Below are 25,910 nucleotides of genomic sequence, written 5' to 3' on the forward strand. Positions count from 1 at the left end.
ATTTGCAGATATATAAATATCTATAAATATATATCTATATATAAAAAATATATATATAGATATAATAAATATATATAGATATAATAAATATATAGATATATATAAATATATAGATATATATAAATATATAGATATATATAAATATATAGATATATATAGATATATATTAATATATAGATATCTATATCTATATGTTAATATATTAATATATAGATATAGATATCTACATATAAATATATCTATATATTAATATATTTATAAATATATCTATATATTAATATATTTATATATAAATATATCTATATATTAATATATTTATATATAAATATATCTATATATTAATATATTTATATATAAATGTATTTATATATATCTATATATTAATATATATAAATATAGATATATAAATATATGTCTATATATTAATATATATAAATATAGATATATATATATCTATATTTATATATATCTATATATATATATCTATATTTATATATATCTATATATATTTATATATCTATATTTATATATATCTATATATATTTATATATCTATATTTATATATATCTATATATATTAATATATATCTATATTTATATATATCTATATATATTAATATATATATTTATATATCTATATATAAATATAGATATAAATATATATATAAAGATATAAATATATATCTATATTTATATATAGATATATAAATATATAAAAATATATCTAAAATATATATATTTTAAATATATATAAATATATAAAATATATATAATCTATATAAAATATATAGATTATGTATATTTAAAATATATATAAAATATATATGATCTATATAGATTATATATATTTTATATATATTTATATATTTAAAAATATATAAAATATCTATTTATATATTATATATATTATATATATAAAATATCTATCTCTCTCTATATATAAAAATATATATATCCCCAAACAGTGGGAAATTAACACAATCTAAATAACTAGGAATTCAAAGAAAGAAACCACAAAAGAGAAATTAGAAAATATTTTGAACTGAATGGCAATTAGAGTGTTTAAAAAGTTATGGAATACAACTAAAGAAGGGCTTAGAGGGAAATTGGTAGCTTTAAAGGTCTATGTTAAAAAAGAACAAAGCTCTAAAATGAATTATTTAATTTCTATCCTTAAAAGCTCAAAAAAGAGAGAAAATTAATCCCAGAGTAAGTATAAAATAATAAAGTTAAGAGTGGAAATTAATAAAATAGAAGGCAGACAAATGAAGAACTAACAAGACCAAATATTTGGAAAGGAGGAAGTGAAATAGTCCTTGCCACCAGAAGTATTATGTACACAGAACATCTAAAGGAATCTGAAACAAAAAACTATTAGAAGTAATAAGCAAATTTACAAAGGGCACTGGATACAGGCTGCATTCATTTTCTACTACTGCATAATAGTACCACAAACTTAGCAGCTAAAATATAAAGCATATTTATTATCTCACAATTTCTGTCAGAAGTCTGGGCACAGTGTATCTGGATCTTCCACTCAGGGTCTTACAGGGCTACAATCAAGGAATTGAACAGGGTTGGGTTTGCATGTGGAGGTCTCAACTAGGCAAGGACCCACTACCCTGAACTCATGATTATTGGTAGCAATCAGTTAATTTTGACTGAAGGATTTCAGCTAGTATTTTTGCTGGCTGTTGACCAGACCACCTTCATAGCAGTAAGGTAGAGAGACTACAGCCAGATGGGTGCTACAATCTTACATAACATAATCACATACACAGAATCACGTGCATCCTGTCACCTTTGTCATATTCTGTTGACTATATGCAAGTCACAGGTCACATCCATATTCAAGGGGAGGTCACACAAGGGCATGAACATCAAGAAGTGAAAATCTTGGGGGGCATCTTAAGGATCAGTCCACCACACAATATCAATAGACAAAATCCATTGTATTTCTATATGCTAAAAATAGAAAATTACAAAGTGATATTTTCAAAATGCCAGTCATAATAGCATCAAAATTTATAAAATACTTAGAAATGAATTTAACAGAGAATGTGTAGACCTCTACAATGAAAACTATAAAACATTACTGAGATTTAAGAAGACCTAAATAAATTGAGAGATATATTCTATACTAATGAATTAAAAAACCTAATATTAAGATTGGTTTCCCTCAAATTTATCTATGAATGCAACGCTATCCCACTCAATATCACAGCCAGATTGGTAGTTGTAGACAAGCTGATTTTAAAATATATGTGGAAATTTAAAGGATCTAGGAAAGCCCCCCCCAAAATTGAAAAAGAACTGTGTTTGCATTTCCACATAAGTTTTAGAACAGCTAAAATGAACTTAAACTAGAAGAAAAAATTTAGAAGATCCATACTGTCTGATTTCAAAAAATCATGTTGAAAATACTGGATATCTATATAGAAAAGTGTACTTTAATCTTTAACTCAAACCACACAAGAATTAATTTGAAATTGGTTAGGGACTTAAACTTAGAAGGTAACACCATAAAACTTTTGGAAGAAACTTTGTGATATCTTGGGGTAAACAAAATCTCTTAGAACACAAAAAGTATTAGCCATGACAAAATTGAAAAAGTAGAATATACCAAATTGAAAATATCTGCTTTTAAAAAATAATGAATAAGCAAGCCACAGACAAGGAGACAATATTCACATAAAATAACTAATATATTATAACAACATGCACATATATCTGCCAAAATACTTGTAATCAGAATATATAAAGAATCCCTAAAATCACCAATAAATAGATAATCCTCCAAAATGGCCTAAGACATGAACAGACAACTTATAAAAGAAGATATAGGAATGGCCAATAAGCACATCAAAAGGTACTCAACATCATTAGCCATTAAGGAAATGCAAATCAAGCCACAATGAGATAATAACTTTATACCAGTGGTCCCCAACCATTTCGGCACCAGGGACCAGTTTTGTGGAAGATAATTTTTCCACGGACCAGTGCAGGGATGGTTTTGGGATGATTCAAGGGCATTACATTTATTATGCACTTTATTTCTATTATTATTACATTGTAATATATATTGAAATAATTATACAACTCACCATAATGTAGAATCAGTGGGAGCCCTGAGCTTGTTTTCCTGCAACTAGACAGTCCTATCATGGGGTTATGAGAGACAGTAACAGATCATCAGGCATTAGGTTCTCATAAGGAGTGTGCAGCCTAGATCCCTCACATGTGCAGTTCACAATAGGGTTCCTCCTCCTATGAGAATCTAATGCCACTGCTGATCTGACAGGAGGTGGAGCTCAGGCGGTAATGCAAGTGATGGGGAATGGCTGTAAATACAGATGAAGCTTCGCTCTTTCACCTGCTGCTCACCTCCTGCTGTGAGGTCTGGTTCCATGGCCCAGGGGTTGGAGACCCCTGCTTTATACCCACCAAAATGACAGTACATAATGTTGAAGAGGATGCAGAGCAACTGGGACTCTCATATATTGCTGGTGGGGAAGTAAAATGTTACAACCATTTTGGAAATCTGTTTGGCATTTTCTTATAAGGTTAAATATACACTGGCCTTATAACACAGATATTATATTCCTAGATATTTACCTAAAAGAAATGAAAACATGTGCCCACAAAAAGATTTGTGTATGAATTTCTATAGTGGGTGTATGCATTATAGTTAAAAACACAACCTAAATGCCCATCAACAGTAAAATGGATTAACAAATTGTGGTATATTTATACAATGTAATACTAGAAAACAATAAAAATAAATGAACTACTGATACATCAAATTAGGTGGAAAAATTTCAAAAATGTTATAATGAATAAAATCAGATACAAAAAATGTACAAACAGCATGATTCCATTTATATCACCCTCAAAATGGGTGAAATGATTCTATGGTGAGAAAAATCAGAACAATGGTTATGGTTGCCTTTGGGGAAAGACATGACATTCTTTGCTGGGAAAGGGCACTGAAGGAACTTTCTGAAGTGAAAAATATTCTGGTTTCTTTTGCGGGGAGGAGTTGTTCTGTTGTTTTTTTGGTTTTTTATAAGACAGGGTCTGGCTCTGTCTCCTAGGCTGGAGTGTAGTGGCGTGATCTTGGCTCACTGCAACTTCTGCCACCTGGGCTCAAGCAATCCTTCAACCTCAGCCTCCTGAGTAGTTGGGACTACAGGCACATGCCAACACGCACTACTAATTTTTTTTTTTTTTTTTTTGTAAATACAGGGTTTTGTCATGTTGCCCAGGCTAGTCTCAAACTCCCGGGCTCAAGCGATTCATCAGCTACCAGTCTCGACCTTCCAAAGTGCTGGGATTACAGGCATGAACCACCTGGCAATGTTCTGTATCTTAACTGGGGTGGTGGTGACACGAATGTATACATTTGTTGAATCTCATCAAACTGCGTGCTACATATATATATATAAATTACATTTCATTAAAAATTATTTTTAATGGTATTGCCTAGCTTGATCACCCACCTTATTTGGTACATATGGTAGCAGACAATGACTATTAGTTGCTTTAAAAAAAAATCATTCCATTTGTAAATCAATCAATCAATCAATCACACAGCACAGAGCTTCTTGTTCTGTGACCCTTAGAAGTTTTATCCAGAGCTCAGGGGCAGGCTAGAGACATGCCTGTGGATGAGCCCCAGCTGCTGCTCCTGCAGCCATCTGCTCCTCAGCTGGCCCAGGCCTACCTTGGCCTGCCTGCCTGTCTAACTACTCAAAGCTTCTTCCCTGGTTCCTGCTGAGCTTCTTCTCCTAGAAGCAGCCCCTGCTCCTTCTCCATGTTTCACAGAATCAGGGGGAAAATGCTGGTATGGTCGTGGTGGGGGGATGGGTTCACCTCTCTTTCACTTGGCTCAGAAAGAAAATGGAACTGGGCCTGATCTTTTTCACTAGGAGGCCAGGAGGCTCACTGTTATTGCCATTTGCTTGGCTTTCTCTTAGATTCTGGAACATACAAGACTTTTTATTTTTATTTTATTTTATTTTATTTATTTTATTTTTACCTTGGAGCTTGTGTACTTGCTGTCTCCCTTGTTCAGAAAATTTCTATCCCCAGACCTCAGGTCTTCACAAGGCTGGCTCCCTCTTTTCCTTCAGATTTTCTTCAGGAAGGCTTTGTCTTTGCAGCTTCCCCCATGATTCTGTTTCATGATACTACTTAATTCTTTTATGATGACAACCATTTGTAATTTTATTTCTATTTTAGTGGTTATTTGTTTAAAAATCTTTCTCTTCCACTAAACTATAAAGTTTCTTGAAGGTAGGGATTCTAATTTTTTATTGTTTGGTTGGTTGATTGGTTGATTCGTTGGTTTTTTCTCTCCTGTGCCTCCCATGCCTAACATAGTACCTCACAAATATCTGTTGAATGAAGGAACTGCTATTCTGAAAGTAAGGTACATCTGTGTTCTGGACCACATTTTTCTTCCCTCCTTTTTTGGGTCCTTATCTCTCCAATTACATCTTTAATCCATGGTATTTTTGCTCTCTCCTTGGCCACAGTTTTCTTCCCTTTTACCCTCAAAAACAATCTTGACCATCTTATCCTTAAAAGTAGATGACCTTTTGTGTGAGTTGATTTTTTCTTTTCACTTAACTTTGCCCCTTCACTGCTAAACTCCACACATGCTGTATTTACTGGCTGCTTCCTCTGCCTATCCATCCACATTAACCTTCAAGCCTGTCTACTACCTATTCCACTCTATGGGCCACTGTTCAGAAGCTTCAAGCCTTACCCAGTTTATGCCCTGTTCTTGTTCTTACCTTCCACCACATCTCTATCATTTGAAGAGGATTATTGCCCACTCCATGAAATTCTCTTTTTTGACTTCTGTCTCTGCTTCTAGTTTTTTTCTCCCTCTCTAGTAATTCCTTTTTGGTCTCTTACATGGATTTAAACTTTCTCTTCCTACACATAAATGTCCCCTGGAGGACCTCCTTAGGCTTTTTTTCTCTTTTCTTTTATCCTATGCTTATTTCTTTTCTCTCTCTATTCAAATTATACTCAACCTTCAAGGTTCTGCTCAAAGTTTCCTTCCTTCATGAAGCACCCCCTAAGTAGATAGTCAATCCTCTCTGTTATCTCTCCATTTGCTGAACACTTCTGACATTTAGCATGGTCAGTACTTCTAATCTAGCACCTGCTACAACAGACATGTTTTCTGAATTAGAAATCAAGACTCCTTATCTGACAAAGACTATTCTTTTATGTATGAATTTAATGATATAGGAAGCTTGACAATGATATAAAATTAAATTTTATTCAGTTAGAGATTTAGTAAATTGCAATTGCTCAAAATAATAAAATTACATAAAAGCAGGAAAGTTCTGGATATACAAGTTGTCACTTCAATCAGAGTTATTATCTATGAGTGTTCTTTTTATTTAACATATTATGTCTATGTCCCTGACTATAAGGTAATTTCTTGACTGTGGAACGTAGAAGACTAAGAGGAAGTGTTCCATAAACTTTGGTTGAATTGAGACACTTTTTCCTGCATGTTTCACAAACTGGCTATACAAAATAGTGACATATAGATTATTGAAAAGATTTCTAGACCAAAAATAATTTCAAAGTATGAGATTCCTGTAGTCGAGAGCAACATACTATTCACAATTCTGTAAGAAGTGTAAAACGGTTAAGATCATGGGCTTGGTCTAAGACTTGGGTTTAAAGCTCAGCTGTGCCATTTATTTCCTGTGTCACATTGCATTATTTAAACTCTCTGTAGGTTCATTTCCTCGCCTATAAAATGGGATAATGCTTTTATGTAAGCACTCAATAAATGTTACCTATTATGATTAAGCTGCATGTTGTACTTGAAAATTTGCCTTTGCAATTGTGTACTTTCTGGTTAGGCATCTTCAAATCCTGGAACAAAAAGTGCATATTTTTGAAGAGTGACAGTCATATTACCTTATTTCATATAATTGAAATTGTTAAATTTGTAAAGTCTTTCTAAAGCAATTCACCAAACTCTGGAAACCAACTGAGGGCAAACTTTTTTTTTACCCAATGGCTTCTAAATATTTGAGTTTTATTTTCCTTTACAAGAAACATCTCATGGCTGCTGAAGTCAAAGACTTAAAAAGTGACTTGGATATAAATGTGTGTTACAGCTGGGATACCCCTACAACTATAGTATTTCAAATCAAATGTCTATGGGTGAAAAAGGTGACAGTGATTGCCAGACTGTCTTACAATAAAGTGGTCATTGTGTTTGTATTAGTGACTTGATATTCCTTGGTAATGTCACAACCTTTATTGCTGATTCAGTCAACTATAGTCAAACAGGTGAAAGTGAGAAGATTTTTCTCTCTCTCTGTCTCTTTCTCCCCCCACCACTGCCATTGAAATCAATCATCCAGTCTTCAGATTTTCACCTATCGATGTATTATATCATCATTTTCATGTGAGAATATCTATTTTCTTTCCAAAAGCAATATGTTACAAACCTTCAGCAGCAGTTAATAGCAATCAAATATTGGTTTCCACTATTTCTATGGTAAGGGCTTAAACTAGAAAGGTATGTGGCATTACAAGAGTTAGCTTCTGAAGGACTATACTGGGCAACTGAAACAATGATATATTGCTTTTTAAAAACACTGAAGTCACCAGAAATAAACTAGAACAAACATGTTAGGGGCTTGGAGGGAAGCTGAGCCCTTTCAAAATTGATATGGTTGGAGTTCGTTGGGGAGATTGGAAATGTTGGTGAAAGTTATCCTGAGTTTCCCTATATATTCTCTGTAATGCACAGAGAACTCTGGTGGAAACAAAGCCACTACAAAACATTGGACCCACATGCTGCCACCTTTAAAATCCACTAAATAGTGAAAATAATATTCTTATGTCATAGTTCATTTTCTGTTGCTAAGACAAATATCACGGACTTGGTAATTTATAAAAATAGAGGTTTATTAACTCATGGTTCTGGAGATGGGAAGTCCAAGAGCATGGTACCAACATCTGCTGATGGCCTTCTTGCTGTGTCATAACATGGTAGAGGGCATTACATGGTGAGAGTGCAAGAGCACAAGAGCCAGAGAAAACTTGCTTTTATAGCAAAGCCACTCTCATAGTTAGAAACCCACTCCTGTGGGAGAACATTAATCCATTCATGAAGGCAGAGCCCTCATTAATCCATTAATCTATTCATGAGGGCAGAGGAATTGTGTTTCCAACACATACATTTTGGGGGGCACATTCATACCGTAGCACCTTATTTCGAAGGAGACATCAATGTCATCAGTAAATTCATTTGTGACACAAACTAGAGGATAGTCTTTGTCATATTTTCAAACCCCAAACTACAAATGAGCAGCCTGTAGACTATCCAGAAGAAGTTCATAGGCCACATTGATGGAAACTCCTCAGTGTTATAGTGTCACTGCTGTCTGCTCTGACCCTGTACCTTTAAGCCAGTCGTCCCCATCCATGCCATGCCCAGACAACAGCAGATAAATGCAAGCACTTCAGATATATTTTATTTTCTACCATCACCTGATTCTCCTCACTTTATCCCCCACTTATATCTGTTCTGTTGACGTTTTTTGTAGCTCCTAGTTCATAATTGTCTCTCATCTTGGTTCTTCCACTGCCACATCAGACTTGATATTTTCTCTGGGATTTCCAAGATTTAAATACCTATGCTCTCTAATGACCAAGGTCTGCAGTCATCTTCTATTCTAGGCCTTCATGACTGAGTTGTTCTTTGTTTTTGAGAATTTAAAATATAGCACTAGGATTCAAACCTTGTCACTAGTCCACCTGTTTTAGGTCCTGTGATATATCTAGGTCCTGTTAATATATCATAAATCTTGTGGTACTCCACAAAATATTTTCATTTGGTAGTGTCTGCTATAGGTAAGAATCTGAATAATTAAATCCTGATCAAGTGGATTACAGAGGAATTGGAACAATAATAAGAAGGGATAGAAAGTACTGGAACCTGATATTCTCCTAAGAATGACAGAAAATAGAGATTTTCACCTCTCTTGCCCTTTAAGCATCAGCCTTCATAGCAACATGCACCAATAATGGGATGCTAAAGATGAAAGCCATTGTCATGAAATGCCTGTAGTTGGCTAATGGCCACTGCTTGAGAGGGTCTGAATGGCTCAAGCTTCTGATTAACATGATAGGAAAACATATCCTACTCATTATAGATTTCATCAAATACTTATCCAGTTAGGAAGCTCAGAATGTCAGTCACGTATCACTGTTTTTCTCTGAATAGCCTTAATTATAACATCCAGTTTCACTCCTCACAAAGCAGATCACAGGAGCAAAGGCTGTCTCACACCAGGCTCAAGTCTGTCCAAATTGTCATGTTGGAAATTCCCTCTTTGGAGACTTTGGCAAATGGAAGGTTTCCAACCTGTTAGAAAGGAAAGAAGGAACTCCTGCACCATGAGATATCACAACCTTAGACAATGATGATAACTGTAGTCTGTAAAATGTGGTCACATGTGAGTTGTCCAGACCCAGAGTCAACATTTCTGTGCTGAGTGAAACCAGACTTTCTGTTGAAGGGCAGCCCCTGAGAAGGATTCCAGCTGCAGTTTTCCTTGTAGAGGTCTCCACCCTCTAGCATGAAGGCTATCAGGTGTTGGCTCTACAGTTGGACAATCACTTGTCTCAAAATTCTTCAACTTGGCAAGAGATATTAGTGACCTTCTGCTGACCCTACACCTACCCTTCAAACTTGAGCTTAGTGCTTCTGACTTGGCATAATGACTCGGGATGTTGAGAAAGAGACATTGAATCTACATGAAGGTAGTGTCCATAGAGAATAAACTCACTGTCACAAGGGAGCTTGGCCCAAGGAAAATCATTTGGTCTCTCAGGAGTGAGAACTAGAATATACCTGGATTTCTCCTCCTTACCAGATGTTGCAGGTGTCAGTTCATACTCACTAAGTTTATCTTCTACCTACGACTTAGGATAAATGCCAATTTAATGCACATACGTTTTCAACAGTATTATAAGTTTGTCATGCTCTTCAATGGGACCCACAGAAACCTAAGTTCACCAAAACCATTTGAGGTGCTGAGTGGTGTCCTGATAAATACTTAATTGCTCTGACTCTGAAGTGTAGAAAATAGTCACTAATTTGGAAAAAGAAGTGTGAAGAAGAAAGAAGGTTGTCCTACCCAAATGTATAAAAGGTTTGAGTTGTAGAGAACTTTAATGACAATGGAGAACATGTGAGCTTGGATAAAAGGAGAGAGAAACAATGATATTGTTTACATGGGGATATTGTTTAGGTGATTAATAGTGTGGGCTCTGGCACCTGAAATCCTGGGTTGAAATCCTGGCTCTACCACTGACTAGCTGTGTGATCTTGGACTAATAACTTGCAGTCTAATCATAAAAATTCAGGGATATAACTCTCCATACTTTACACTCAATTTTGCTGTGAACCTATGTTGTAGTAGGGTTCTCCAGAGACTCAGAACCAGTGGGAGATAGATAGATAGATAATAGATAGATAGATAGATAGATAGATAGATAGATAGATAGATAGATAATAGATAGATGGATAGATGATAGATAGATACATAGATACAAAGATAGATAGATACATAGACACATAGATAGATACATAGATAGGCAGATAATAAGGAATTGGCTTATGGGATTATGGAGGTCAAGAAGTCCCAATATCTGCAGTCCAAAGCCTTGGGACTCAGAAGAGCCGATGGTGTAAATTCCTGTTCGAGTCCCAGCTTGAAGACTATCAGGCAGAGAGAGCAGATTCTCTCTTGCTCAGTCTTTTTGTTCTATTCAGGCCTTCAACAGTTTAGATGAAGCCCACCTATATGGGGGAGGGCAATCTGCTTTATTCAGTCTACCAATGTAAATGTTAATCTCTTCCAGAAACACCCTCACAGACACACCCAGAATATTGTTTAACCAAATATCTGGACAAACTTTGGCCCAGTCAAGTTGACACATAAGATTAATCATCACAATGTAAAACTGCTTGAAAAAATTAAGTCTGTCTTTTTAAAAAGCAGGGATAACTGTAGTGCCTGCCCCAAAGGATTGTTGTAGAGAGCACTCATGCCAATTATTAGGTTGCTGCCTCTTAGCCCAAAACCCATCTGTCTATACTCGGTTTTGTGATGCTGAGACAGATATCATACAAACCATATTTCTTTTCTGTCAGTCGGCTCCTTGTTAGGAAGTGCCAAAGGGTACATTAGAGGAAGACTCTTGAGGCTGGAGGAGAAAGAAGGGACTTTCTCCTTGCTACGTGCTTCCTGTTGGTTTCATTTTCCTATAAATATCTTCCTTAACAACACTACTTCACTCCAATAGTTGCAGTTTCTTCCAGAAGCAGCACATTCTGAATTGAGATTTTCATTTTTCTAGAACTTACCAAACTCACCTTATCATGCCCCTTTCATAGAAACAGCACCAGCCAACTGATATAGTTTGGCTTTGTGTCCACACCCAAATCTCATCTTGAATTGTAACCCAGTAATCCCCATGTGTTGAGGGAGGAACCCAGTGAGAGGTGATTGGATCATGAGAGTGGATTCCTCCATGCTGTTCTCATGATAGTGTTAGTTCTCATGAGATCTGATGGCTTTATTGGGGCTCTTCCTCCTTCGCTCTTTCTCTCTCCTGCTGCCTTGTGAAGAAGGTGCCTGCTTCCCCTTCCACCATGACTGTAAGTTTCCTGAGGTCTCCCTAGCCATGTAGAACTATAAGTCAATTAAACCTCATTCCTTTATATATCACCCAGTCTTGGTTAGTATCTTTATAGCAGTGTGAAAATGGACTAATATATCAACTCAGCCCCTCCCTAAAGGTCTGACGTTCATGGAGCCACTCCTCCAAGCTTAGAGTCAGCAGTACCAGCCGAGCAGTGCCCTCTTCAGAGGTCTGAGCTTCAGCTCTGATGAAAGTCTCTTCCAAGGTTTTAAGCTTTAACACTTCTGACCTCTTCCCTTTGTTTTCCCAGGGATGGTAGCTACATCCTGCAGTTGTTAATTCTGTGATGCTTTAAAGTTCTCTTTTTACCTTTTCAGTTGTTGGTGTAATGACTTTATGCCTAGGTAACAATTCTTTGTACTAAATTTTCTGTTCAAATAACTGGTGTGGTTTATGTCTGTGGCTGGACCTTGTCTGATATATAGCTAATATTTACTGAGTACCTGCTATGTGCTAGACCTTATTATAAGCATTTTGTATATTTTGCCTAACTTAATCTCAATCTTAACCACTATGCTAAGGTACATGAAGTGAATATCATGGTGGCTGGCCCACAGTAAGTGCGCCTTTAGGGTAAGACACTATTTTAGTTTGGCTCCTCCAAAAACAGAATTGAAACAAAGACTACTAGATTGTAGATTTTTTGGGGGCTAGCCTAAGTGGTAAAGTGGGAACAGTGAGGCAGGAAGAGATAAAAACCAATAGCATGTACATTAATGAGCAGGTTACTGCTATGGACAAATGGGGCTCAATCCTACTGAGAAACCTTCTTTGAGAAGACTGGTATAACGTACTTCAGAACTATCCCACTGGAACACAGGGAGGCTAGGTCGTTTATCTACTCTCTACCACCCCTGGGAGCATTAACCCTTACATTTTTAGGTTAGCCAAGTAGATATGAGGTAGGGCATTAATAGCATCTGTTAAAGGTATTATCCTTGTGGGTGTGGACTACAGACTGGCCAGATGGAAGCCATGAAAAATGTTTTCCTAATACATATCACAAAACTGACACCAAGGTGAGGGAGAGCCTATAAATAGTGCCTGGAACATAATAGGCATTCAGTAAATATTTGTTCAAGTGAACTATTGAAGACAGGAATCATCTAGGAATACTATTGGCTAACAACAAAACACCAGCTAAAATATTCTCTTGAGTAAAATGTAATCTTCCTTGGGAAGAAGGACTTAATTCTAACGAAGGAAACATTAAATGGCAATTAGAATATGCAGGAACTTTGAAGGAATGCCACCATGTTACCCTGGAGCTCAACATAGGAAAGGAAAGAGTGAGTCATGCTGCCAGGGTAATCTCTGTCACTTGCAAAGTACTGTCCCTGCTCAAGGTAATACAACTAGTAAGTGATGAGTACAGAGATTTTTAAAGCCCGAGGTTTTTGAAACTTACTAAAATCAACAACAACAACAACAAAAACATTATTTGAGAAGGGGAGAGGTTGGCTTTCTAAGCAGGAATATGAGATTTTTTTAAATGGGAGAGACTTAAAATATTTATATGCTATGCATGGAAAGGTTGAAGATACAAGAATGAAAAAATAATGTCATGGAACAGAGAAGAGATGCTGGGTACAAGGGAAGAAATAAGCCTTCAGGAGTAATAGGATACACTTCTTTCATGAGACAAGAAGGAATGGTGTAGTTGAACAGAAATACAATGTATGGTGTATTTATTTCTCAGGAAGAAAGAGGATAGGCAGTTGAGGAAATTCTACCTGATTGTTCCACATGTCTTTGTAAGGTAAAAAGTGAGTTAGTATGAGAATGACGGTAGAGGTAATGAGGTAGTAATCTCAAAGAAAGTGATGACAGGTTGAATTATCTTTTGTGTGAAATGGGAACGATCTTAGGGATGCATAGAAGGATTGTTTGACAATATTGAGGACATGCTTGAAATTGAAGAATGTGAATTTACAGCAGTTCCAACCTGCAAGTGGTTGTATGGTTTTCTGCAGGAATATAGTTGAAGAAGACAAAGAGTTTTGCCAAGCAGATTCAATGAATTAGAGGACATGAAAGTTGAAGTTTTCAGTAAGAGGGTGGTCAAAGGTTAAAATACTAAGGGAGAAAAGATAGGACAGACAGTGAGTAATTGGAGAAGCAAAAGGGACTGATGGTTTTGATGAAGCTAAAAACTGCTGGCAATAATGGAATGAGAGAATTGGAAGGAAAATCATGTTCAGAGAATAGTTTGTGGAGTTCAGAATTCACGAGATAGAGTAATTCTCCAAGATGATAAGATTCAGGGTGTGGCCATGAGTGCATAGCTCAGGTGGAGGGGAGGAAAGGCCACTGTAGATGAAGTCAGAAGAATGAGAAGCCGAGGTACTGGGTGGATTGTCACCATGGGCATTGAAGTCCACTATCATAAGGGCAAAGTGTGAGGTGGAAAGGAAGCCATAGAGTCAGGGATCACAGTCTTCAATGAATCTTGGGAAGTGACCAAGAGATTGATTGATGAGAGTGGCAGGGTAGAAGAGTCATGTTTTGGAAACAGCAATTAACAGTTAAAAGAAATTTCTCCCTCTAGGCCCTCTGCTAAAAAGGCGGGGAAAGTGAGCCCATTGGAGAGGCCTCAGAGGAAGCAGCATCCTCAGAGCTTTCATTGTGAGTCCCCAGGCCTATAAAGCAAAATCCCAACTCTTTAGCATGAACCAACCACAGTGCCTTTTACAATCTGGTCCTAAACCCACTTTTTCAGGCCACTTCTTCCACCCACACCATGGATACCTCAGAACATGTTTTAACTGACAAAATTAGAATTTAACATTTAATTTAGAATTTAACATTTAAATAGTATCTAATCCAACTCTTTTGAGATAGGAGGGTTTTTTGGTTTGGTTTTTTGTTTTTAACTGCTGCATATCTATGTGGGATGATACTTAAGTGAATTTAACAATATTCAATGGGATATTATTGTTTTTGAAAGGTGACAACAAAGCAAATACCTCTGTATTTAAAAATATAACCCTTAAGGTAACTCAAAAGTTGGACATGCTTACAAATGAGCCCTTCTCACCGCCCCTGAATCCCTGTTGAAGCTGCAATTACTTGGCTTCAATGTATCAGTCAATCAATCAGTAAGCAATAACTGAGCATCTACTAAAAGCAAAGAATTGTGTTTAGGTGCTGTGGGAGTTACAGAAACATAGTAAGATACAACCCATGCTTTCACAGAGCATTCGGTGTCCTTGGAAAGAGAAGATAAACATTTGAAACAACTCAAAAGACAAAATGTAATTCAGCGTCAAGGCTTGAGCTGCAGGAATTAAGAGGAAAGAAAAATCATTTGATTAGGGCATTCAAGAAAAGCTTCAAGGATAAGGCAGAACTTGACATAAGCCTATAGAGCCTATACTACATATAATAATAATAATCATCATCATCATCATCATCATCACCACAACAATAGTAGTAACAATAGCTATCTCTTATTGAGTGTTTTTAATATTCCAGGTACTATGCTGAGTAATCATTTAAATTCCTTTTTCTCAAGCATTTCTCACAACGCTCTGAGATGGCTACTACTCTTATCTCCATATTAGAGCTGAGGAACCTGAAGATCAAGGAGTTTTAGTGACATGCTGAAGGTAACAAAACTAGTAAGTGGTGTACCCAGGCCTTTGTTGGGCCCTGGAACCTGTGCTTCTCACACTGCACAGTGTCCTGCTTTTTGGGAGCTTCCCAGTCATACCTGATTAAGCAACTGAGAGAAAGAACAACAATAATAGCCATCATTTATTGAATGCCTAGATTATCTCTAATCCTCCATTAAGGTAGGTATATTAGTTTGCTAGGGCTGCCACAACAAAGTATCACAAACCAGATGACTTAAACAAGATGAATGAATTGTCTCAACTCACAAAATGGGAGAAAATATTTGCAAACTATACCACTGACAAGGAATTAATAACCAGAATATATAAAGAGCTCAAACAACTCAATAGGAAAAAAATCCAATAATCTGATTTTAAAATGGGCAAAAGCTCTCAATAGACATTTTTTGAAAGAAGACATGTAAATGGTAAACAGACATATGAAAAAGTGTTCAACATCACTGATCATCAGGGAAATGCAAATCAAAACTACAATGACATATCTTCTCACCCCGGTTAAAATAGCTTACATCCAAAAGATAGGCAATAACAAATGTTGGAGAGGATGTGGAGAAACGGGAACCCTTGTACACTGTTGGTGGGAATGTAATTAGTACAGCCACAATGGAGAACAGTATGGAGGTTCCTGAAAAAAACTAAAAATAGAGCTACCATGCCATCCAACAATCCCAGTGCTGACTGTATACTCAAAAGGAAGGAAATCAGTATACTGAAGACGTAATTGCACTCCCACGTTTGTTGCAGCACTATTCACAATGGGTAAGTTATGGAAGCAACCTAAGTGTCCATCAACAGATGAATGGATAAAGAAAATGTGATACATAAACACAATGGAGTACTATTCAGCTTTATGAAATCCTGTCACTTGCAACAACGTGGATGGAACAGGAGGTCACTGTGTTAAGTGAAATCAGCCAGACATATTAAGACAGATATCTCATGTTCTTACTTATTTGTGGGATCTAAAAATCAAAACATTTGAGCCCATGGAGATAGACAGTAGAAGGATGTTTACCAGGGGCTGGGGAGGGTAATGGGGGGCGAAGATGAAGTGGGAATGGTTAATGGGTACCAGAATATAGTTAGGTAGAATGAATAACTAGTATTTGATAGTGTAACAGGGTGATGACAGTCAACAACATTTTATTGTAAATTTTTAAATAACTACAAGGGTATAATTGAAATGTTTGAAACATAAAGAAATGATAAATGCTTGAGATAGGTAATGAATACCCCATTTACCCTGATGCGATTATTGTACATTGCATGCTTGTATCAAAATATCTCATGTACCCCATAAATATATACATCTACTATGTACCCATAAAATTGAAAATTAAAACATTTTTTAAAACTATAAAAGAAAGAAATTTATTGTGTCACAGGTCTGGTGGCTAGAAGTGCAAGATCAAGGTGTTGGCAAGATTGATTCCTACAGAGGGCTATGAGGGAGACTGTCTTCTAGCTTCTTGTGGTTTGCTGCAATCTTTATCATTCCTGGCTTATAGATGCATCACACTGATCTCTATCTTCGTCTCCAAATGGTGTGCTCTGTGGGTGTATGTCTGTCCTTCAGTTTTCCCTTTTCTTAAGGACACCAGTTGTATTAATCAGAGTTCTACAGAGAAACAGAACCAATATGACATATATAGATGTGTAGATATTTGAGAGAAGATTTATTAGGGAAATTGGCTCATGTGATTATGGAGGCTGAGAAGCCCCATGTTATGCCATCTGTAAGCTGAAGAACCATGAAAGCTGGTAGCTTGGCTCAGTCCAACTCTAAAGGCTGACAGCCTGAGGGGTGGCTGGTGCAAGTCCTGGAGTCTGAAGCCCAGAGAACCTCGAGTTCTGATGTCCAAAGGAAGGAGAAAATGGGTGTCCCAACTCCAGAAGAAAGAGAGATCACATTTTCCTTTCTTCTACCTTTTGTACTATCCAGACCCTTAGCTGGTTAGATGGTGCCTGCCCACATTTGGTGAGGCCAGACCTTCCTTAATCAGTCCACTGATTCAAATACTAACCTCTTTTTGAAACACTGTCACAAACATGAGTGAAAAAACACATACTCAGGAATAATGCTTTACCAGCTATCTGTGTATCCTTTAATCCAATCAAGTTGACACCCAAAATTAATCATCACACCAGTCATGTTAGATGAAGGTCCACTCTAAAGACTTTATTTTAACTTGATCATTTACAAAGATCCTATTTCCAAATCACATCACATTCACAGGTACTGGGGGTTAAAACTTCAACAGAAAATTTGGGGAAATAAAATTTAACCCATAATAGTAGGCATCATTATCCTCATTTTACAGATGCCAAAAAAGTTAAATAACTTGTCTAAGCTCATACAGCTCCTATTGCTAGAGCTAGGGATTCAGAACTGAGTCATACTAGCTCCAAAATATTTGTCCTCTGCCTCCCCCTGGCATAAATCTGATCAGGTAGCTTCTTTGTTTAAAATCTTTCTTTCCTCTCCAGTGCCAAGCCTGACCTCTAAGTAGCCCCAGGCAAGGGTTCTGGGCTTGGCTTGCATGTTCTATTCTGCAAAACCCATTCCTACCCAGCTTGTGGTAATAGCTGGGCTTCTGCTCCCTTCCAAGAGCACTTCCATCTCTACATTAGACCCAAGTTTGGTAATAATGTCAGTCAGTGTACTTTCACAGACACTGCCTTATTTAATTCCTAACCTTGTGAGATGATTTTGAAGTGTCTCCATTTGCCAGATGAGGAAACTGAGACTCAAAATTACTAAATAACTTGCCCAATTTTACAGAGGTCTTAAATGGCATTGCTGTGATTTGAACTCAAGCCTGTCATGCTCTAAGCAAAGTCAATGCTCCCTCCACCACGCCACCCTGGACTCTGGAGTCCACGCCAAACTGGGCTAGTGCTCCTGGCATTTGAGGCCTGGGGAGAGGTTCCCTAGGACTTGACATTAAGTTCTAGCCCAGCGCCTGGGGCCCTGCTGCCTGCTGTCAGCCTACCCTGATGTCCATGCTCTGCCCATTGGAGTGCCCATCTAGAGTTGAACATGTTCCCTTTGCCCTTACTCTCCCAGAAAACAGTAGTAGTTCCATACCACAGTCCCTCCCAGGCAATTTCATTCCATTGCTGTGAACTGGTTCCTGCTGGCTGTATCCCAGCATATAACACAGCTGAGCGAATGCCTAGTCTATGACCCTGTTGAGTGAATAGAGCTGTTGCTGCTACCCTTGCTATTACCCCTGGGCACCTCTGCCCAGACAGGAAGCACAGGAAGCTGCGGCAGTGTCAGTCTTAGCATGCTGCCTGAAAAGATGCCCTCTCTCTTGCCCTCCCCGCACCGCCCCAGAACTGAGTGCCAGATCCAAGCCAATGCGGGTATTTCCTGGGATAGCATTCTAAAACAAGTACAGTATCAGCAGGAAGGAGACAAGTTTAGGGAACTAGTGTAGGTGGAGGATGAGCCCCCAGAGTTCCTGGGCACTAGGCATCAAATAGGAGACAGGAGAAAAGAGAGATAAAGTGAGGAGAGCAAGATAAAACCAGAAGAGATGAAGGAAGGTGGAGAAAGGGCTTGAAAGTTCTGCTTGAAGTCTGACTCCCAGTAACTCTGAGTTCTTTAAGGGTTTTCATATGATCTCACTAAATGATGTGGATCTACCAGAGCAACAGGACCACCTGGTTCCCCAGAACTCCCCAAGGCTCCAAGCATGCTCCTCACTGCCATATGGGCTGTGGCCTCCCCAAGCATGTTCTTCTCTAGGTGCCGCCTCCAGATAACAGTTTCTAACATCTGGCCTCAGTGTGAGATACCAAGGCCCTTTCACAACAGGCACATAATTTTTTCTGTAAAGACATCATGGGTCTAAAGAGCTTGGGATACTTGGATCTACCACTGGACATTCCCCTGGCATGGATTCTGGCAGGAAAGACTCAGACTGGGCGATAGTCCAGGGCAGACAGTGCTGGCTGGAGTCCCAGTTCCCTGACCTGGCCCACTGCCCTCCTTGGCTATCAGACAACGTTCACAGAGCCTGCAGACATCTGTGTGCCCATAGGAACAGCTAGGGAGCTGCAGGACCTGGAGACACAAGAGGTTCCCCTTTGTCTCCTTCTGTCCTCACTAATGGCCCTTCCCAGCACAGCAGCTGGGTGTTTGGGAAGGGAGTTGGGGGAGAGATTGGCCTCTGACCAGAGGAATACAAGGCTGCCCTTAAAGAGGTGGCCCAGTTGTTGTGAGTGAAGACACAGGTGCACATTGGTGGCTTTGACCCTCATGCACACTCTGGTCCCCTGGCCAAGGTAAGGGCTGTAAAATGTAGCCAGGCCAGGGTAGCCCTACCCACATTTTTGGAGGACATGCCAATTTGGCTCCCAACCCTGTGTCACTGCTAGGATGTGATCCCCAGAAGGCACAGTAATTCCCACCACATCCACTGAACTCTTGGCATGATCCAGTGAAGCTTACACATGGTATCCATCTGTTGGCATTGTCACATAACATGCCCATCCACATGGGCAGTTCTCCTTCAGTGTCTTTGAACTTCTCCATGATACTCATTTCATTTGGTTACCACTTCCCTTGGGCAGCTCAGTCAGTCACACCACCCCACCCCTCACTCTCCTGACTCTTCTTTCCTTGTCTGCACCCCACTCTATCACCGGGTTCCCCAATACACACACACAAACACACACCCATAAACACACACACACACACACTCATAGTTTGCTACAAGGCCAGTATAAGTGGATTATTTTGTGCCATACATTCTAGGGGCTCTTTCTGTTTTTCAATGCCCCGTCATTGAGCATGGGTATGTCCCAGTAGTTCTGTGCCTCCCCGCTCCAAGTTTTGTGGCAGATTAAGGATAAGATATCTACCCCTTTCCAACCAGTCATGGATTCAGCCCCACAGTAAAGGAAACAACCTTCAGAGGTGACCCAGTGTGGATGGCAGGGCATCTTGGGTTGATATTGACAGAGGAGGAAACTGACCTAAGAGAGGGGTTAAGTGACTTTCTCACACAATCAGTGAAAGAAGCAGAGATTGAGCCCTGATCTGATACTTTTCCCTCTACTTTTAAACCACATTATTTCTCCAGAGACAAAGCCAACAAAAGTGTGGTCCAAACACCAATGCCAGTCTGAGAACTGTTCATTAGTTGTCCATGACGAAATAAGGAGCTTGTGCCAGAATGTAAATCAGTTCACTACTTGCTTCATCAACAATCTTGCTGTGAAAATAAAATGTCAGCTGAACTAAACAGCATGCTTAGTGATTGCTGATTTACATTGGCACAAACTCTCTAGCTCAATGCCGTCCCTGTGTCCAGCAGCCCTGGTGCTGATGACTGTCCAACATGAGGTGGGATCTACTGCAGAACTTTGCCTCACTTTTTGTGTAAGAGGAATGGGTTGTGATAGAGGCTGGAGTCACAGGTCACATGGTCATGTTTAATCACAGCCCCTCAGGACTGAAAATGGCTCTGCACGGCCAAAACTAGTTCCTGGCTGCCCGAAGCCAACCCTATAGATAGGGGCTACTCAAAGACCCAGGCTGCAAACGGTTTGTTGCCTTTGTGCATGAAAGTTTCTGTGCCTATCATGTGGCTGTTCCAGTCGTGGATCTGTTGACCTTCAAGTCCGTTTCTAGCTTTTTGCCTGCTCTGCTTTGTATGGTAGGGGGTCTAACCCCTTCAGGCTCTTTCCCAGGCTGACTTCCCGCTGGGTCTAGCCAATGGGAGGCACTCACTGGGGAAAGAAAAAAGAAGCCAGATAATTTCTTTCCCCTGCTTCTCTGTGGCCCAGAGTCACCAACTTGTCCCAGTTTGTCCAGGACTCTTCTGGTTTCAGCACTGAGAGGCCCATGTCCCAGGAAGCCTTGAAAGTATCTCTGCTTCAAGCAGTTTCTCCTTCAAGGCTGAATCTCTTCTGTGGCTCCAGCCTCTGCTGGTGGCCCCTCCTTCTCCGTCCCAGAGATTGCCACTGTGATTCTAGCTTCCACTGGGTGATCCGAGCCCCTGGCTCTGTACGACTGTCCCCTCCCTTTGTCCCTCCAGCCTATGGGTGTTAGCAGCTTCCTGCTGCTACTAATGTCCAGGTTGCCTCTTCAATCCATTTTGGTTTCTTAGGTCTTCCCTGAACTGTGTCACCAATTTCAGGCATTAAATTCTCACTGTTGTTTACACTTGAAGTGGTTTCTGTTTTACTGCTTAGATTCTGACAATAATACTTACTTTATAGTGTTATCATGAGGATTAAATTAGTTAAATAAACCACTTACAGCAGTGCTTGGAGCATGGTAATTGCTTGTTAAATGTGAACTGCTGTTATTATTAGTGTAGTGTGAAATAACATTTACCGCACGCTTGCCACGTGTCAGGCTAATCACTTTACACCCATGATCGTATTTAAGCCTTACAACCCTTCTACCTGGATGAACGTTGTTCTTGAGCTAATTGTTTAGGCAACCTATTTGCATTTCACACCTAGAAATTCCCAGGCTCTTCTGAACCACTCCCCTTGGTGAATCCAACCATATTCCTTATTTACTGAGCATTCTCTCAGGCTTTCAGGACACAAATAGGAATGAAATGGTAACAGGGGATACAGTCTAGTGGGAGAGACTAGTATGTCAGCCAGTTGATTCATCCGAGCACAGAGGCCAGTGCAACCCAGAGATAGCAGCAGTGTGGTAAAGTAGGGAAGAGCCTGAGCTCTGGGGTTGGGCTGCCTGAGTTTTGACCTAGGCTCTGCATCTACAAATTAATACATCTACATCCACCTATCATAAGGTAGGGAAGTCATTTTTAACCTCTATGTGCCTCAGTCTCCTCAGGTGGCAAAAGTACCCTTTTTATCATACCTATCCCAAAGGGGTTATTTTAAGGATGAATGAGTTAATATTTTTCAAGTGTTTAGAATATGCACTAAATGCGATGTCTTTCTTAAGTGAAAAGAAAATTAATAAGCTGAACCAATTGTAGGGGAACCCAGAGGATGGTGTCACTTGATTCTGCCTACAAGTATTCAGGAAGGCTTCACAAAGGAGGTGACATTGGAGTGGGATCTTAAAGAAGCAGTGGCATGTTGATAATAAAATTTAAAAAAAAAAGAAAATTAAAGGAGAGATATACATTCAAAAAAAAAAAAAAAAAAAAAAAGCAGCAGTGGAAGTTTTCCAGATAAAGAAGAAAGCATCCCAAATCATTGGAAAGGCATGTGCAAAAAAGGCATAGAGTCATGAAAAAGACTAGTATGACTGGGGAGTAATGAGAATTGAGTAGCTGGAATTTGGTGGCAGGATATGAGGCTCAACATTTAGTTTTGGATATGTTGGACAAGATCTTGAGTGTCATGCTAAGGAATTCAGATTTAATTCAGAGGAAAGGAAGGGAGAGCCAACAAAGGACTTTAAGTTTGAGAGGATAAAATAATCAGCTTTGTTTTGTGGGCATTTCATTCTCATGACAGTGTAAATGTAAAGCTGAAAAACCTGCTCAGGTGTAATAAAAAAAAATAGTAAAATCAAGTAACCCCAATTGGAACAAACTAAATGTCTATCAACAATAGGATGGATACATTGTTTGTTATATTTGCACAGTGGAACACTATGCAACAGCACTGATAATGAATTACTGCTACATGCAAAGGAGATGGATAAATTTCTCAAGCCTAGTATTGAGCAAAAACAAAAACAAAAACAAACAAACAACCCCCCCACACACACACACACAAAAGGGTGCATCCTGTATTATTCCATTTATATAAAGTTCAAAAATAGGCAACACTAATCTATGCCATTAGAAGTCAGTGGTTATCTCTGAATGAGGAATAGTGATAGAAAGGGGACCAAAGTAGGGTTTCCGGGCTGCTAGTAATGTTCTCTGTCTTGAATTTGCCCAGGGTGCTGGTTTCATAGGTGTGCTCACTTTATGATCAAGTTCAAGACACAGAACACATGTACTTTAAACCAAAAACAACATGCTTTTTAGTGATGTATAGTGTACATATGCAAACAAATCACTTACTGTCTCAAAGTACAAGTGGAGAATATTCAACCCTGCAGAGACCCACTGACCTTTGACCACAATGGAATATGGGGATCCATGAACACAGATGTCTATTACAAAGAAGCTGCCCCAACAGAGAGAGTTTTTCTTTTAGGTATTTCCATGTGACCCCAATATTATGCTTCTAGATGAATTCAGCTACAAATGGTTGGTCTGCATCATCACCTGTGTTTCTGAAGTTCAAATTTCAAGGACTTTAAACATTGCCTCTAAGGAGAGACAAAAGGGACCAGGATTTGGGAAGGAAGTCAAGGGAAACTCTAGCCTTATCTATAATGGTTTAAGTCCTTACAAGGAGAAGTGTGTTTAAGTCAGGTGTTTATTGTATAGTTAACACTAAACCTGAAAAAAACCTATAGCTCTGCCTAGTCATTACATGATAATGAAAAGTAGCAGATATTACTTAATCAGGATTGAAAATTATTGGACCTGGCTTATCGTTATGTTAAATTAATGGCTTGCCTGTATATGTTCTTTTTTGATTGACCTTCCTGTGAGAAAGGTTGATGGTGCTGGGGACAATTTGCAGATGAGAAAAACTGAAGATCTGAGACGTTATGTGCGTAGCCCCTGGCCAACCATTTGTTACTAGTAGAAAACCACTATCATCACCCTAGTCCAAGCCACCATTATCTCATGCTTGGACAACTACATAGTTTACTAGTTGTTTCCCTAGATTTACTATGTTTCCTAATATGTTTTCTACACTGAAGCTAGAATGATCTTTTAAGAATGCCATGTCACCCCTTGACTTTTTAATTTTTTATTCTTTTGTAGAGACAGAGTCTTGCTATCTTGTCCAGGCTGCTCTTAAACTCCTGGCCTCAAATGATCCTCCCACCTTGGCTTGCCAAAGCACTGGGATTACAGGCACCCTTTATTTACCAAACTCTTCAATGGCTTCCCAGTGATCTTAGGGTAAGGACTCAAAACATCAGCAGGACTTTGTAGGCCCATGATGGGTAGGCCCCACATGTGTATCTCTCCAGCCCCATTTCACACCATGTTCCTCCTTGTTCGTTATGCTCCAGCCACACTGAATTTTCAGTCCCTGAAACTTGCTATACCCCTTCCAACCACAGGGTCTTGGCATGTGCTGCTCCCATTGATGTGGATGCTCTAAAATTTATTAGTTTGGCATCAGTCATTTTCTGTTCCTCCAACAAACACCTGTTAACAGGTGGACCTACCTAAGTTAGGAGCCCAATTCTCCTTGTTTCCCTTTGTGTTGCTGCAGTTTGAAGCTATTTTAGTCTTTTCAAGGAAAAAATGATCCAAAAGGGACTTAAAATAACAAAGCAAGTGATTGTCAATTATGTTACCTTGAAAGGCAAATTTTGGAAAACAAAATGCCACCCTTTGAAGAACTGTAAACATTAAAACACAATTAATAACAATAGAAGGCAATATCATCTAATGGTTTAGAAAACAGGCACTGGGGCCAGTGCGGTGGCTCACACCTGTAATCCCAGCACTCTGGGAGGCCGAGGCAGGCAGATCACGGGGTCAAGAGATCGAGACCATCCTGGCCAACATGGTGAAACCCCGTCTCTACTAAAAATATAAAAATTAGCTGGGTGTGGTGGCGCGCGCCTGTAGTCCCAGCTACTCGGGAGGCTGAGGCAGGAGAATCGCTTGAACTCGGGAGGCGGAGGTTGCAGTGAGCAGAGATCGTGCCATTGCACTCCAGCCTGGGCGACAGGGTGAGACTCCGTCAAAAAAAAAAAAAAAAAAAAAAAAAGAGAACACACATTGGCTTCAGACAAGCCTTGGCTCTGTGAAGTCCTCTCTGACTGTGTGACCTTGGGCAAGTTACTTCAGCTTGCTGAGTTTCCACCACTGTAAAATGGAGACAATAGCAGAACTCACCCAAGAGGATGGTTTTGAGGATCCAATGACAGGATGTATTTGATCACTTAGCTAAGTGCCTGGCACACTATAAATTTTCAACAAAGTGAGGCTACTCTAATAATTATTATATGAGAACACCTAAAACTTCCTTCCACTCAGGCTATGAAGGCAACTGATAAAAGCGGGACAGAAAATGACATGTTCAGGAATAGCAAAAACAAAAACAAAAACAAAAAAACTTCTTATAAAGGGCCAAAAGATGTCAGTTAACGAACCAGGCACTGTGGCTCACACCTGTAAATACCAACATTTTGCGATGCTGAGGTGAGATCACTTGAGCCCAGGAGTTCAAAACCAAACTGGGCAACATAGTGAGACTTCGTCTCTACAAAAATTTAAAAATTAGCTGGATGTAGTGGTGCATCCCTGATCCCAGCTACTCGGGAGGCTGGGGTGGGAGGATTGCTTGGGCCCAGGAGGTCGAGGCTGCAGTGAGCCGTGATCGCCCCACTGCACTCCAGCCTGGGTGACAGAGAAAGACCCTTTCTATGTATAAAAAAGAAAAAAAGAAAGGACGTCAACGGATTTCACTATTTAAGTAA

This window comes from Symphalangus syndactylus, chromosome X (assembly GCF_028878055.3).
Source record: "Symphalangus syndactylus isolate Jambi chromosome X, NHGRI_mSymSyn1-v2.1_pri, whole genome shotgun sequence".
Classification (NCBI taxonomy): domain Eukaryota; kingdom Metazoa; phylum Chordata; class Mammalia; order Primates; family Hylobatidae; genus Symphalangus; species Symphalangus syndactylus.